Here is a 16,797-nt window from a genome sequence, read left to right as displayed (position 1 = left end):
AACAGCCTGCAACTGTTTCTTTGTGCCCGCAGGAGATCTGAATCCCCAGAAATTGGATGAGTATTCAACTTCAATGCATTACAGCTCGAGAATTCAATTGTTATCCCAACCAGTTGATATCAATTTAATTCCTAAGAGTTATGTACTTGTTTTGGGTATCTAATGTAGAAGTTGTAACCAAGTTCACTTTACGAAACGGTCTTAATGAATGATATACTGAACGTATGTCCTCTTGATATATGTAACTCTTTGTAACTGATTGAATATATACCTTTTGTATTCTGATAACCCTCTCGATAAGATCTGTTAGGTTTACATGCATATTCTATGTATTAATAAATGTATCCTCGTGTATTAGTACCTGTGCGTGTGCGTTGTTTGAGTTATATCGCATGGTTGGATTCTAAAGCCATCAAAAGAATCAACTTTGTGATTTACTGCTACAATTAATAATTGTCTCAGTAAATGCCCAAACCCTACAGAACTAGTGCCTTCAGAGAGCCACAACGTTACATATTTGGCGTCCCTGAACGGCTATGAAACATTACAACAATTTGAATCGTATGAGGGTGGGGGGGAGGTGTCTTTCGCTGGAAATCTCGCCTGCTTCTACTTTACGAGTACAACCCCCTCTCTGCCGGAGTGCTGGCTGTGACGAATTAAACCGGTTTCACAGGTTTCAATCACAGACCATGTGACATGGGAGTCAGGAAACTAACACACAGCGCCACCGGATTTGATAACACTATAAAAACGCTATAAAATAATGTGACTAGGCACAGAACAAGTTTACAGCACAGTACAATAATAAATGCTGACCATGACTTTAGAAGCATAAATTGCCTTACACTCAATTTAAACACAAGCTGTCTTTAGCCCTCTAAGCTGGTTCATACAGAAATGTAGAGATCCAGGCTCAGAACACACAGCTTCATTAGCGAATACATATGCAGGACAACTAGAGAAGACGTTTTACAGAGGATGGATTTTTAGAAACATCCCATCAGTGACATCACTGAAGTCAACTCCTAGGTCCTGTAACTGTCATGTGGATAGTTTCACAAGAATCAGACAAAGGTTTAAGCATCGCTTGTTCTAGATAAAACTGCAAAAAAAACAACAACAACCCATAATGTACTTCTTTGCGGCTCTGTTTGCCCAAATCATATATTCACAACGTGAAATCTAGAAAATAATATTACGTAACCAAAATCCGCAATATGGAAACAGAACCTGTGTAATTGTTGATAGATGATGTACTCGTAACATTTTTTCAAGACGAACTACAACATTTAAAAAATGACTTGTATGTACTTGATATCTCTAATCAATCCACGGGTCCCTGCACAAAACGAAACTAAAACGCATACCGTTTCGTGCTTCTTATTAGTTGCTCAAAAGTAATTTGACCGTATGAAATGCATAATATAAACCTAGAAACATATACGTGAGCAGTACTTAAGCACTGTAGTATCGGTGTTAAGACATACCTCTCAAATACTGTAAATCAAGTTAAAAATATCTCAAGACCGATTCTGGTCATAATGAAACCATGTTTCGTGTATGTTTTCTTTAAAGTACCGAGACCAGCCATATACTGTATGTTTATGTTCCAAAATTAATATCGTTTATGGCCTTCACACGCGTTGCAGTATGCTCCTATTCTTTTTATGCTCAGCTACTAAGATTTCCCTTCAGTGGTAAAATTAGATATGAATATTCAATACTTAAACGGGCACAGTTAAGACATTAAATATACATATACATACTGTATACAGTACAGTTTTCATACGGTAATATGTTTATGTTCATAAATCAATCTCTTTTATGAGCATGTGAAAGGCATGGTGAATCGATTCTCAAAAATTACTGTACTTTGCATGATTGGAAACAAATGCGTGATTGCGAAATGCTGTGGTGTTACTTTTACAAAGACGGTCAATGAAAAAAAGAATGTTGACCAGGGCAATACTTTGAGTTTACACTTACAGCTTGTCCAAGGTCATTCATTATTAATACTATTAGTAATATCTTCGTTAAAGACTTTGATGGCCACAGCTCAAACATGAGAGGTTGAGCTTTATTAGCTCCACCTTGCGGAAATTCCGGATACTATTATTTTGCTTGTCGTATTATAGGAGAATTTACGGTAACTCGCGGTATTTACCGGTAGCTTGCGGTAGACTGCGTACAGCGTACCGCAAAATAATGCGGTATCGCCCACGCATTTTGAATGGCTGCATCTGTAGGCTGCCAAAAGTCTCCGAAACCAAATTTTGATAGCAGAAAATTCTCACTCGTCCAGAAGTTCCCTTGGGACCCAACATCCAGCTCAGAGTGGTAAAAAAGCGTCTTTTTTGTAGACGCTTGCAGCGTGCATTGGTGGTTCAGTGGTAGAATTCTTGCCTGCCACGTGGGAGGCCCAGGTTCGATTCCTGGCCAATGCAGTGGCTTTTGCAGCGAGCGGCTCCATAACTTGCATCCCCTTTCAACTCGCAACTGAAAACCCACTGAAGCTTAGAAGCTGTGAGCCAGGTCAGTACCCGGATGAGGGTGACCTACAGGGAAAAGCAAAGCTTACAGCTTGAAGCGGTGTTAATGGAGCCAGCGGTGGGGTGCTCACCCTGAGGTCTGTGCGGGTCCCAATGCCCCAGTATAGTGACGGAGACACTGTGTGGTAAAAAGGCGCTGTCTTTTGGATTAGATGTAAAACCGAGGTCATAGCTTTCTGTGGTCATTAAAAGTGACCACCAAAACCTTTGACAAAAGCTCTTGGTAATTGATGGTCTTCAATAATGCTTCTCCTTTAGGTACATTTGAAATCAGCTGAAAAATGCTGTGAAATGGGGGGGCACTTCAGGCCAGTGTAGGATTTGGGTTACAAGAACCATTAAACAGCACGAGAAAGCCCGTACACTGAATCGCAGGGCTTTCTATTCAAAGAAGGACAAAAGAAACTTCCCTGAATTCCATTTTTTGCAGCACAGAGAGGACAGTGGGCACGAGGCCTGTTAGCTCAGTTGGTTACAGCGTGGTGCTATTAACGCCAAGGTTGTGGGTTCAATCCCCGTTCGGGCCAGGCAGTCTCCTCCTGTCTTGCCAAAACCCGTTGCTTGCTTGCCGTGGTGAGATTGGTGGTAATGCAAAGATGCCACATACTGCCGACAGACGAGAGTGTTGCGGGAGAAGAGAGAAGTGATTGAAGAGTGTCCTAGGTGGAGCCAAGATGAAGTGTCACAATTGCCTAGGGGAGGATTTCAAATGCTTAAGATGGTAAAAATAACCGGAAGTGATCCCCCAGTCCGGTGCAGTCTGATGTACTTCTGTCATATAAAGTGAAACTAGATGTCGAACTGAAGCCTCACTTATGTAAATTTGCAATATTTGCATAAGTGAGGCTCCAGTTATACATCTAGTTTCACTTTAAATGACAAAACTGAAGAGACTTAAAAGAGCTGGAGAGGATTTCTTACAACTTTTGAGCCGGCACAGTTTTCGAAAACGTTTTCTTCATGCTGCACTATACAACACAGACAGAAAAGAGTCTCCAAAACAAAACGAATTGACAGGAGAAAAGTCCCACTCGTCCTAAAGTTCCCAAAATCCAGCACTGAGCGTAAACAAAGTGTTCAAGTAGCATGGGAATGCGACTCCTAATCCTAGCTGGAGTTTGAGCGTCTGGTTCAGAGTTTGCTCAAGAGTTAACCTTTCACAGATGCGCAAAGATGAATGTTGAGGGTGCACGCTTCAAGGCGCCTTACAGTGCAGGGAGTGATTAGAGACGATTCGTGATGTGTGCTCGACCCATATACAGTACGCCCCGGGTTGCAGTGCTAGGATGACGTCCAATACCGCTTTGGCACGTAACGGCATTATATTCAAGTGCAGGACGTGAGGGTTTTATGTTGTTCGTTTTGTTCTGCTCTGCTTTGCTTTGTTTTGCTTTCCATGGCGTTCGTAAGAGCGTCAATAAAAAGGCGATTCCTGCGTCTAACACGAATGTAAGAGCTATTTCAAGTGCGGCTTCTAAAATGCTTGTAGACATTTGTCTGTTGTTGATTGTTTTTTTGTGTCTAACAAAGTGCCATTTTCCTGTCCGGACGGGGAGACTTTATCATTCCCACATGAAGCCACCCTTAAGTCCTCTGAGGCATGTCTGTCTGCAAGGCTTGTATTTTGGAAAGGTTTTTTTTTTTAATGGAGAACGACTTTGAAAAAGGTTTCCGCCGGCGCCTCGCGATCCATGTGAGATTGTAGCAAGAATGCAGCAATAACAGCGTTTGCTGTAGTCGTGGCTGAGTGGTTAAGGCGATGGACTACTAATACATTGTGCTCTGCATGCATGGGTTCAAATCACACACTTGTTGCTCTCCATGTCTGACACGTGTGGTACTAAAGCAGTACGTTTTCCAGCGGTGGCTGAACATGGTATAGTAGGCTAACGTTGGTATCAAGCAGTGACAATAACAGTAGTTAAGTGCCGCTACTGCCAAGTGACTCTGGGTTGAGACTGTGTTTTCATTTACTTGCAACGCAAATGGAGAAAGCGATTTTTGACAGTCTCTCGAGAGACTGCGCTAGGTGTTTAGAGATAGACTTTGTCATTTCCCCCTGGAATGATGGCCTCTCAAATAGTTTGTGATTCCTCTAGACGTTTATACAGTAGAAGCATGGTTCGTGGCTTAAATTCAAGCTGACCAAGACTTAGGAAACGAGTTAGAGGTCTGATGCAGAACTGCGAATTCAGTGAACGGGAACACTACAGTACATTGCACTGCATGTGTGAGGAAAGCTGCCCACTTCAGTCCCTTGTCGACCGAACAGAGGACTGTAAAGGATACCACCAAGAAACTTTAGGATGCTGGTTGGAATTCAGCTCCAAAGAAGCCCCTTTGGGTGTTATGTCATCAAAAAGTAAGAACAACGAATCTCCCTTTGATCAAAAGCGCAACAAAACTGTTTTCTGTGGAGCAGGTTTCAGACCCGTAGACCTGTTTTATTTTTAGGGCAGGGCGCATTCCCAAACGCGAATCTCCTGTTTTAGAAATGCTTTGGGCGGCGTGAAGTGAAAATAAGAAATGAACTCCAGATGCACATGGAAGCAATCAAGTGTTTCATCCGAGCTGTTTCAAAACTGCTCAAGAGCTTTCCTTTCACAGAGGCGCAACGATTAATGATGGCGGTGCACCCTTCAATGCGCCTTACAACTCTAGGGAGTGATTGAGACGATTCGTAGCGTGTGCTCATTTCCCTATATTCCCCGTGCTGCAGTGGTAGGATGACGTACGTTACTGCTTCGACACGTAACGGCATTATATTCAACTGCAGGAGCTGAGGGCTTTCGTAAGCGCGTAAACCAAAGGCAATTCCTGCGTCTAACACTAATTTAAATGCTTTTCAAAGTGCAGTGTGGTGCAGCTTGTAAAATCCTTGTCCACATTTGTGGTTTGTTGATGTTTTTTCTGTCTGCCAAAGTTGCATTTTGACATCAGGACGGGGAGACTTTATCCTTTGAACGTGAAGCCACCCTTAAACCCTCGGAGGCGTGTCTGTCTGCCGGCACGTATTTTGTCAAAGGTATTTTTTTTTAACGGGGAGCGACTCTGAAAAGGTTTCCCCAGCCACCTCGCACTCGTGTTAGATTATAGGAGGAATGCGGCAGTGGCGAGCTCGCCGTAGTCGTGGCCGAGTGGTTAAGGTGATGGACTCGAAATCTGGTGGGGACTCCCCGCGCAGGTTCAAATCCTGCCGTCTACGGTGTCTGCCGCATGTTGTAGTGTACCTGTGCGGCAGAGGCGAAGTGCCGCTTCTCCTTTTCTGGTTCTAGAAAAACGCTAAATCGCTTGGACCCGCTGCCATGGAAATCAATTCTTCAGATAACCACACATTTTGCGTTCGCACGTCTGGTGCTCTACTTATGCCTTTGAAAATCGGATCAATAAAGCTCAAAGAACCGACAAGATAGGTGCTCGTAAAGCACGCAGTAAAGAATTCTTATCAGCGAGGGTTTCAGTGGGTTAACTGAGGAGAAGGCGTGATCGCTAATTGTTGAGTTTTTATTTGGTGTTAGAAACACTCTTACTGTGCATGAAGTGCAACAAATGTAGCCACAGAAATTGCATCGTGCTTTCATTTATGCTATTGCAGACACCAACGTTGCCTAGATAGAAAACCGAAAAAGCCGTGGGTTTGCTTGCCGGTCTGAAGGATCTCTCTTCGAATCTCTATCATTTGTCAATGGAAGTAAAAGGCGCTGCAATCTGATACGTTCACATTCAAACCCTCAGCTGTTGTTCGACTTTATTTCTTGACTAATTACAACTGAGTGTCGCATGAGCAGTTACGTAAACTTGTCTGCTATATTTGAACACAAATGCCGTTCTTCAATTAAAACTAACAGTACATTGTCAGGGACATTCAGTTATATACAAACAAGAGACAGACGAGAATATTTCTACCTTTCATGTGGACTACGTGTTGACTTACTGATCGGAATAATTGAAATGTTCGGGTTCATAGCCGATGCAGTGCGTGCTAATTAGAACAGCAGCGCTGGGCTCTCAGCACCGTACTGAGCCCAGGTGCAGTTCATTTACATGAAGGAAATCTCATACTGGGTACGATTACACCCACATACAGTAAGTAGCACAGGCTACTTAGGGAGTAGCCTGATGCGTTTAAAAGTGACCCGAGCCAGGCAGGAGTCGAACCTACAATCTCCTGATCCGTAGTCAGACGCGTTATCCATTGCACCACTGGCCCTGGTGTCACACTGCACGACTGCAACCCAGTGAGCTCAGCACTGCAACTAGTAAAACATTACCCCCGGTCCATTCTTTTCCAAAAGTGAGAAACACCTGTTTTCTACATTGTGTCTGTTTAAAACCATATCTCTTTAAACCAAACCAAGAGTTTGTCCTTTGCACTGATATTCTGATTCATTTCGATTTCAAAGAAAAAAAAAACACTTTCTTCCAAAGCATCATAAAATTGTCCCTTCTTCCAGACTCTACTTCTCTCTTGTAGTAGTACAGCAGACCTTTCCAGGTGAGCAGATCACAGAGTCCGAAATGAGCTTCCTCCATCCAGCAAAGTACCTGAACATGACTCTGTCATCATAAAAGCACCCCTGTAGTAAAGCAATTAAATCCGAAATCAAGAGGGCAATTGCCTACTGAAGTTCAAGAAGTCATCAATTTTAACCTAGCAACACATTAAAGGCTGCATCTATACAAGTACGATTCTAGAAATGCTCACCAGATTACGTTTTAAGAAGGAACTGCGGCTCAGGTTCCGCCGAGATCTAAACTCGGATGGCAGGATTCAGAGTCCAGAGTTTGGACGGGTGGCGCACAGAGGGTCCATATACTGTAGATCCCTCAGTGATCTTCCGCGTGTTCAAACCGCCAGCGTGTGACTCCCCTGTCCCCGTGACCTCATTGCTCTGCTCTCGCCTGTGTGCAGCCGAGCCCGACTCACGGTAAAGTGGAAAAAAAATGCCCTCAACGTGTGATTTACTCTGGAGCGAGGACAGATGTCACCTTCTTATCATTGAACAGGATGTATGTGATGTGGCGACTAGGTTCAATTTTTTATCCTCTTTAAAAGATTAAGGACTGGGTGAGCCTGATTTACCACCCTTTCAGCTAAGAACCCGACGTGCGGACCGTTTAAGCTGCGTAGACTCGGTCGTTTAACTCTTCTCCATTAGCAGGGTTAAGGTTAAAGAAAAAACATTGCTGACTTCTTTTTTGTTTTCCAGCCGCGAGCGCTGATTAGCAAGGTTTGCATTTCATGTTTTGCAAGTTGCATTCTAAGAAAAACAAGTCGTTCAAGACAGGAAATGAATACTTGCATTTAATTAAGTCTAGCCGTAGGCGGTTGTCCATAATGACCAGTCCTGTTCGAGAAGACAGAACAAAAAAAGGAACCGCTGGGATTCGGACCCGGGATCTCCTGTTTACTAGGCAGGCGCTTTAACCAACTAAGCCACAGCGCGCCAGGAGCTCTGTCCTTTTGCAGCCACTTGGACACACAACTCAGACACATCTGCATTCGCTGTGCGCTCCGCCTGCTCGCTGAGCAAGTTGCCACCTTTACATACAATAGCAACATCGACACCAAGAGAAAGGATGACAAATGGCTTTTAACTGGAACTTTTCATGTCCAAGGAGCTCAATGTGCTTTCCGTGTACAACAGGGCCACTGAACTCCACACCGGCCACTGAAGCACAGCAGTGGCTTGCTGGCTTGACATCTCCCAAGGAAGATGTTGAAATTGCATGTGGAACAGGAAAATGACCCTCGAGTACGAGGGAAAAAAAAGAAAAAGAAAATCTGGAGCGCGCCAACTCATGTCCGGACAGCCTGGTTTCCTTGGCGAGGTGGCCGAATGGTTAAGGCGATGGACTGCTAATCCATTGTGCTCTGCACGCATGGGTTCGAATCCCATTCTTGTCGCTCTCCATGTCTGACGCGTGTGCCTGTTCAAAGTCGGCCCTCGGTACTAGAGCAGTATGTTTTCCAGCGGTGGCTGAACATGGTATAGTAGGCTAACGTCGGTATCAGTAGTGCAGTGACAGAAACAGTATTTATGTGCTGCTGCTGCCAAGTGGCTCTGGGTTGAGACCGCGTTTTCACTTACTTGCAACACAAACTGCGAAAGCGTTTTTTGACAGTCTCTCGAGAGACTGCGCTAGGTGTTTAGAGATAGACTTTGTCAGTTCCCCCTGGGATGATGGCCTCTCAAATAGTTTGTGATTCCTCTAGACGTTTATACAGTAGAAGGATGGTTCGTGGCTTAAATTCAAGCTGACCAAGACTAAGGAAACGAGTTAGAGGTCTGATGCAGAACTGCGAATTCAGTGAACGGGAACACTACAGTACATTGCACTGTATGTGTGAGGAAAGCTGCCCACTTCAGTCCCTTGTCGACCGAACAGAGAACTGTAAAGGATACCGCCAATAAACTTTAGGATGCTGGTTGGAATCCAACTCCAAAGAAGCCCCTTTGGGTGTTATGTCATCAAAAAGTAAGAACAACGAATCTCCCTTTGATCAAAAGCGCAACAAAACTGTTTTCTGTGGAGCAGGTTTCAGACCCGTAGACCTGTTTTATTTGTAGGGCAGGGCGCATTCCCAAACGCGAATCTCCTGTTTTAGAAATGCTTTGGGCGGCGTGAAGTGAAAATAAGAAATGAACTCCAGATGCACATGGAAGCAATCAAGTGTTTCATCCGAGCTGTTTCAAAGACTGCTCAAGAGCTTTCCTTTCACAGAGGCGCAATGATTAATGATGGCGGTGCACCCTTCAATGCGCCTTACAACTCTAGGGAGTGATTGAGACGATTCGTAGTGTGTGCTCGTTTCCCTATATTCCCCGTGCTGCAGTGGTAGGATGACGTACGTTACTGCTTCGACACGTAACGGCATTATATTCAACTGCAGGAGCTGAGGGCTTTCGTAAGAGCGTAAACCAAAGGCAATTCCTGCGTCTAACACTAATTTAAATGCTTTTCAAAGTGCAGTGTGGTGCAGCTTGTAAAATCCTTGTCCACATTTGTGGTTTGTTGATGTTTTTTCTGTCTGCCAAAGTTGCATTTTGACATCAGGACGGGGAGACTTTATCCTTTGAACGTGAAGCCACCCTTAAACCCTCGGAGGCGTGTCTGTCTGCCGGCACGTATTTTGTCAAAGGTATTTTTTTTTAACGGGGAGCGACTCTGAAAAGGTTTCCCCAGCCACCTCGCACTCGTGTTAGATTATAGGAGGAATGCGGCAGTGGCGAGCTCGCTGTAGTCGTGGCCGAGTGGTTAAGGTGATGGACTTGGAATCTGGTGGGGACTCCCCGCGCAGGTTCAAATCCTGCCGTCTACGGCGTCTGCCGCACGTTGTAGTGTGCCTGCGCGGCAGAGGCAAAGTGCCGCTTCTCCTTTTCTGGTACTATAAAAACGCTAAATCGCTTGGACCCGCTGCCATGGAAATCAATTCTTCAGATAACCACACATTTTGCGTTCGCACGTCTGGTGCTCTACTTATGCCTTTGAAAACCGGATCAATAAAGCTCAAAGAACCGACAAGATAGGTGCTCGTAAAGCACGCAGTAAAGAACTCTTATCAGCGAGGGTTTCAGTGGGTTAACTGAGGAGAAGGCGTGATCGCTAATTGTTGAGTTTTTATTTGGTGTTAGAAACACTCTTACTGTGCATGAAGTGCAACAAATGTAGCCACAGAAATTGCATCGTGCTTTCATTTATGCTATTGCAGACACCAACGTTGCCTAGATAGAAAACCGAAAAAGCCGTGGGTTTGCTTGCCGGTCTGAAGGATCTCTCTTCGAATCTCTATCATTTGTCAATGGAAGTAAAAGGTGCTGCAATCTGATACGTTCACATTCAAACCCTCAGCTGTTGTTCGACTTTATTTCTTGACTAATTACAACTGAGTGTCGCATGAGCAGTTACGTAAACTTGTCTGCTATATTTGAACACAAATGCCGTTCTTCAATTAAAACTGACAGTACATTGTCAGGGACATTCAGTTATATACAAACAAGAGACAGACGAGAATATTTCTACCTTTCATGTGGACTACGTGTTGACTTACTGATCGGAATAATTGAAATGTTCGGGTTCATAGCCGATGCAGTGCGTGCTAATTAGAACAGCAGCGCTGGGCTCTCAGCACCGTACTGAGCCCAGGTGCAGTTCATTTACATGAAGGAAATCTCATAGTGGGTACGATTACACCCACATACAGTAAGTAGCACAGGCTACTTAGGGAGTAGCCTGATGCGTTTAAAAGTGACCCGAGCCAGGCAGGAGTCGAACCTACAATCTCCTGATCCGTAGTCAGACGCGTTATCCATTGCGCCACTGGCCCTGGTGTCACACTGCACGACTGCAACCCAGTGAGCTCAGCACTGCAACTAGTAAAACATTACCCCCGGTCCATTCTTTTCCAAAAGTGAGAAACACCTGTTTTCTACATTGTGTCTGTTTAAAACCATATCTCTTTAAACCAAACCAAGAGTTTGTCCTTTGCACTGATATTCTGATTCATTTCGATTTCAAAGAAAAAAAAAACACTTTCTTCCAAAGCATCATAAAATTGTCCCTTCTTCCAGACTCTACTTCTCTCTTGTAGTAGTACAGCAGACCTTTCCAGGTGAGCAGATCACAGAGTCCGAAATGAGCTTCCTCCATCCAGCAAAGTACCTGAACATGACTCTGTCATCATAAAAGCACCCCTGTAGTAAAGCAATTAAATCCGAAATCAAGAGGGCAATTGCCTACTGAAGTTCAAGAAGTCATCAATTTTAACCTAGCAACACATTAAAGGCTGCATCTATACAAGTACGATTCTAGAAATGCTCACCAGATTACGTTTTAAGAAGGAACTGCGGCTCAGGTTCCGCCGAGATCTAAACTCGGATGGCAGGATTCAGAGTCCAGAGTTTGGACGGGTGGCGCACAGAGGGTCCATATACTGTAGATCCCTCAGTGATCTTCCGCGTGTTCAAACCGCCAGCGTGTGACTCCCCTGTCCCCGTGACCTCATTGCTCTGCTCTCACCTGTGTGCAGCCGAGCCCGACTCACGGTAAAGTGGAAAAAAAATGCCCTCAACGTGTGATTTACTCTGGAGCGAGGACAGATGTCACCTTCTTATCATTGAACAGGATGTATGTGATGTGGCGACTAGGTTCAATTTTTTATCCTCTTTAAAAGATTAAGGACTGGGTGAGCCTGATTTACCACCCTTTCAGCTAAGAACCCGACGTGCGGACCATTTAAGCTGCGTAGACTCGGTCGTTTAACTCTTCTCCATTAGCAGGGTTAAGGTTAAAGAAAAAACATTGCTGACTTCTTTTTTGTTTTCCAGCCGCGAGCGCTGATTAGCAAGGTTTGCATTTCATGTTTTGCAAGTTGCATTCTAAGAAAAACAAGTCGTTCAAGACAGGAAATGAATACTTGCATTTAATTAAGTCTAGCCGTAGGCGGTTGTCCATAATGACCAGTCCTGTTCGAGAAGACAGAACAAAAAAAGGAACCGCTGGGATTCGGACCCGGGATCTCCTGTTTACTAGGCAGGCGCTTTAACCAACTAAGCCACAGCGCGCCAGGAGCTCTGTCCTTTTGCAGCCACTTGGACACACAACTCAGACACATCTGCATTCGCTGTGCGCTCCGCCTGCTCGCTGAGCAAGTTGCCACCTTTACATACAATAGCAACATCGACACCAAGAGAAAGGATGACAAATGGCTTTTAACTGGAACTTTTCATGTCCAAGGAGCTCAATGTGCTTTCCGTGTACAACAGGGCCACTGAACTCCACACCGGCCACTGAAGCACAGCAGTGGCTTGCTGGCTTGACATCTCCCAAGGAAGATGTTGAAATTGCATGTGGAACAGGAAAATGACCCTCGAGTACGAGGGAAAAAAAATAAAAAGAAAATCTGGAGCGCGCCAACTCATGTCCGGACAGCCTGGTTTGAACAAAGTGTTCAAGTAGCATGGGAATGCGACCCCTAATCCTAGCTGGAGTTTGAGCGTCTGGTTCAGAGTTTGCTCAAGAGTTTACCTTTCACAGATGCGCAAAGATGAATGTTGAGGGTGCACGCTTCAAGGCGCCTTACAGTGCAGGGAGTGATTAGAGACGATTCGTGACGTGTGCTCGTTCCCATATACCGTACGCCCCGGGTTGCAGTGCTAGGATGACGTCCAATACCGCTTCGGCACGTAACGGCATTATATTCAAGTGCAGGACGTGAGGGTTTTATTTTGTTCGTTTTGTTCTGCTCTGCTTTGCTTTATTTTGCTTTCCATGGTGTTCGTAAGAACGTCAATAAAAAGGCGATTCCTGCGTCTAACACGAATATAAGAGCTATTTCAAGTGCGGCTTCTAAAATGCTTGTAGACATTTGTCTGTTGTTGATTGTTTTTTTGTGTCTAACAAAGTGCCATTTTCCTGTCCGGACGGGGAGACTTTATCATTCCCACATGAAGCAACCCTTAAGTCCTCTGAGGTGTGTCTGTCTGCAAGGTTTGTATTTTGGAAAGGTTTTTTTTTTTAACGGAGAACGACTTTGAAAAAGATTTCCGCCGGCGTCTCGCGATCCGTGTGTGATTGTAGCAAGAACATGGTGCGGCTTCTTAAATGCTTGTGGACATTTGTCTGTTGTTGATTGTTTCTTTGTGTCTAACAAAGTGCCATTTTCCTGTCCGGACGGGGAGGCTTTATCATTCCCACATGAAGCAACCCTTAAGTCCTCTGAGGCGTGTCTGTCTGCAAGGTTTGTATTTTGGAAAGGTTTTTTTTTTTTAACGGAGAACGACTTTGAAAAAGATTTCCGCCGGCGTCTCGCGATCCGTGTGTGATTGTAGCAAGAACATGGTGCGGCTTCTTAAATGCTTGTGGACATTTGTCTGTTGTTGATTGTTTCTTTGTGTCTAACAAAGTGCCATTTTCCTGTCCGGACGGGGAGGCTTTATCATTCCCACATGAAGCCACCCTTAAGTCCTCTGAGGCGTGTCTGTCTGCATGGCTTGTATTTTGGAAAGGTTTTTTTTTTAATGGAGACTGACTTTGAAAAATGTTTCCGCCGGCGCCTCGCGATCCATGTGAGATTGTAGCAAGAACGCAGCAACGGTGGTGCTCGCTGTAGTTGTGGCCGAGTGGTTAAGGCGATGGACTAGAAATCCATTGGGGTTTCCCCGCGCAGGTTCGAATCCTGCCGACTACGGTGTCCTCCTCACATCGTTGTGTGCTGGCGCAAGCAAGGAAAAGTGCCTTTCTTCTTTTCCTGGTGGTTTTAAAACGCGAGATCGCTTGTACCCGCTGCCTTGGAAAGAAATGTCTACATGTTTACTTGCACATTGTCTATTGTTTGTACATTGTCTTGATGCACTGTTTGCACTTTGTCTTGTTTTTTACACTTGTTTTACAATCGAGAGACCTTCTGTAAGTAAGAATTCCATTGTACCAGTACCGGTTACATATGGCAATAAAGTTCAAGTTCAAATGCTTCAGCGTCCGCAAACGGCATTTTGCAGCTAGAAGCAGATGGCGACGCTTTTTGCGGTCGCGTGTCTTGTGCCCCATTTCCGGCCTTTAACATCGAATCAATAAAGCTGTTAGAACCGACACCATAGGTGCTTTTCTTACAACTTTTGATCTGACTCAGTTTCGGAATGCAATTCCTGAACACTGCGAGAGACAACCTACAGATGCAGCCATTCAAAATGAGCGGTAAAAACCCGTAGTACAGTAACCAACCCGCAGGGCACCGTAGGGCACCGCGGTAAGTGATTGGCTGGTCAAAATGACCGACAGGGGCACTCGTGGTGCCTTTACTGTGCACCTTTACTAATGTCTTTACTGTGAACATTTCAATCCGCTTAGTTTTGAATATTTATATGGAATTTTACCACTAAAGGGAAATTTTAGTAGCTGAGCATAAAAAGAAGAGGAGCATAACGCATCTGAAGGTCATAAACGATATTAATTTAGGAACATAAACATTACTGTATGTACATAAACTGTACTGTGTATGGCTGGTCTTGATAGTTTAAAGAAAAAATACACACCAGTCTTCCATTTCTCCCTAAACATTTTAAGCATGAAAGTTTTATGAAACAGTACCCAAATATGTGATTGCTGTATAGAATGAATTTTAATTTTTAAAAATTATTTAACATGAAAATTAAGCTGTTTACATCTTCCGCCTGAGAACAGTCACCCGTTGCTACCCAACGCAGAAACACAGCCACTAACTAGCAAAGAGAGGACATTAGCTAGCCAATATGATAAAGAAATAAATGATTATTTTATTTCTTTTGCACATTTATTTGAACATTTCCATCGATTGTACAAGCACTTGGAAACTGTCCAATCCCTAGTTCATCAAGCATTTACCGGTCTGGTGCCGGTCTGTGTCTTCTAGGATATAATGCCAGCGAACTCTTGTTTTTATGTCCACTATAACTACGCTGGGCAAACGTTCCGAGGTCAAATTCTTCCAGCACGGGGGTACCTTTAAAGCGGAGACGACGGCACCGAAATTTTTTGGCGCGCCTTCTCTTTAAAGCCCTGGCCAAATATGAAGACAGTACGTACAGTTATAATTCAAACGGAATTAAAAACTACACATCCCAGTTACCATGGTGGTGCTTGTGATCATTGCGTTTAACCAACGAAACAGGGCGAAAAATCAGTCACATGACTTTGGGGCAGAGTTTCGAAAGCTTAACCTATCAGCAACAAAGCGAAATTTACACGATAGGCTACCTCAATCTGTCAGTTACACGACTGTGTATGTCGCTTAAGCCACTCCTATTTGGCATTTTAGTTATGGAGGCGAGAAGACGCCCCCCCCCTCCCCCCTCTGGGTGTCTGATTTGCCGCCATCTTTAACTGTTCGGTGTCTAAATCGGAGTAGCTACCAGTACGAAATAAAGTTAATCCTAGCTACAAAACATATATTTTTGTGGTAAGAGGGCGCAAAACATCAGTATTTACTGCTATTAATTACTGTACGATTTATAGTTGAAATCTGAGCCTAGATATAAAGTTAGATATAAAGTTAAAATCTCGACAAAGCAATGTAGGAAATACAGAGAAAATAAATCCTTTCTGACATCTAAAATCAGTTTCGATCGAGGTCTCTAAAACGAACAAGAAAAAGAGGATTTTCGGAGGGCAATTACGCTGTGTTTATATAGAATAACTGATTTATGAGCAATCTAATTTCTTGTTCGTTTAAAACAGTGAAATGTCAGCTGCAAAAGATCGCACCAGAAACAGCACTCTCTCTGCCTGTCATAGACGTTCAGGAAAGGCTGAATGAAGTCATGTCAAGTACAATAATTCGGTGATCAATAATAACAGTTGTAGGACAGTATATAAGGAGGATAAGGATTTTGAAGTTGACTCGAAATCTGATAGGTAACCAGTGCAAGGACTTGAAAACAGGTGTAATGCATCCCTGATAGGATTCTTGCCGTCATATTCTGAACATATTGAAGATTGCTCAGTGTGGATTTAATTTCCCCAGTGAACAGGATGTGCATTTATTAATTCTAGAAAAAAAGCCTTTCTTGATTTCTCTAGTTCCCTTTAAAATAAACTATTATTCCACAATGCAGAGTATTACATGGCCAGTATTTACACATGATATTTGTGATTTAAAGAAATTAACACAAGCAGCTTTTGGAGATTTAAGTGTTGGCTGAGTTATTGCAGGATAAAAGACTAGAGATGTTGGCAAGAAGAAGATAATTTGGGGAAAGCTGAGGAATACACTTATAACAAGAACACTTCCTAATGGGGTTAGGCATACTTTTGATGAAGATGATGAAGTTAACAGACTATATGTTTACATAGATACTGAAATAAGGATTGTATTTTAGATTATGTGTAGTTGCTGGCATTGAACTGTGTGTTGGATGTACATGAATTGAAGGAATGGGCAAACATAGCTGATGCGGATCCACAGAGCCAGCATATTAAGATGTTTATAATTAGAGGCAATTTGTTTAAATAACTAGGTATGGATACTGATGTGCAAGAGAGGTGGAAAGGTGGAAAGGTTTCCTTAAGCCAGCACTATAAAATATTTTATTCTCAGTGAGATGCTGCCATTTCATCGTGGGTTTCTAACACTGTGTATAGTTCCATCCACACAGTGCCTTTACTTCCATCCATTTCTAATCTCTTTATCCAGTACAGAGGATTTGGAGCCTATCCCAGTAAGCAAAGGACACAAGGCAGAATACACCCTGGACATAGTGCCAGTCCA

The 16,797-nt window shown here is 43.7% G+C and overlaps 7 non-coding genes across 7 annotated transcripts; 5 read left to right on the top strand and 2 right to left on the bottom strand.

The window, feature by feature from the left end:
* Nucleotides 1–3,005: 3,005 nt before the first annotated feature.
* On the top strand, nt 3,006–3,079 carry trnan-auu (transfer RNA asparagine (anticodon AUU)). The gene has a single exon. It is a non-coding gene; the product is annotated as a tRNA-Asn (tRNA).
* Nucleotides 3,080–5,675: 2,596 nt separating this feature from the next.
* trnas-cga (transfer RNA serine (anticodon CGA)) lies at nt 5,676–5,757 on the top strand. The gene has a single exon. It is a non-coding gene; the product is annotated as a tRNA-Ser (tRNA).
* A 932-nt stretch (nt 5,758–6,689) lies between these two features.
* trnar-acg (transfer RNA arginine (anticodon ACG)) lies at nt 6,690–6,762 on the bottom strand. The gene has a single exon. It is a non-coding gene; the product is annotated as a tRNA-Arg (tRNA).
* Nucleotides 6,763–8,378: 1,616 nt separating this feature from the next.
* Nucleotides 8,379–8,460, top strand: trnas-gcu (transfer RNA serine (anticodon GCU)). Its single transcript has one exon. It is a non-coding gene; the product is annotated as a tRNA-Ser (tRNA).
* A 1,334-nt stretch (nt 8,461–9,794) lies between these two features.
* trnap-ugg (transfer RNA proline (anticodon UGG)) lies at nt 9,795–9,876 on the top strand. The gene has a single exon. It is a non-coding gene; the product is annotated as a tRNA-Pro (tRNA).
* Nucleotides 9,877–10,808: 932 nt separating this feature from the next.
* Nucleotides 10,809–10,881, bottom strand: trnar-acg (transfer RNA arginine (anticodon ACG)). The gene has a single exon. It is a non-coding gene; the product is annotated as a tRNA-Arg (tRNA).
* A 2,780-nt stretch (nt 10,882–13,661) lies between these two features.
* trnas-aga (transfer RNA serine (anticodon AGA)) lies at nt 13,662–13,743 on the top strand. Its single transcript has one exon. It is a non-coding gene; the product is annotated as a tRNA-Ser (tRNA).
* The last annotated feature ends 3,054 nt before the right edge of the window (nt 13,744–16,797 follow it).

This window comes from Atractosteus spatula (assembly GCF_055471065.1).
Source record: "Atractosteus spatula isolate fAtrSpa1 chromosome 16 unlocalized genomic scaffold, fAtrSpa1.hap1 SUPER_16_unloc_1, whole genome shotgun sequence".
Taxonomy (NCBI): Eukaryota; Metazoa; Chordata; class Actinopteri; order Semionotiformes; family Lepisosteidae; genus Atractosteus; species Atractosteus spatula.
This window is presented reverse-complemented; position numbering and strand designations above follow the sequence as displayed.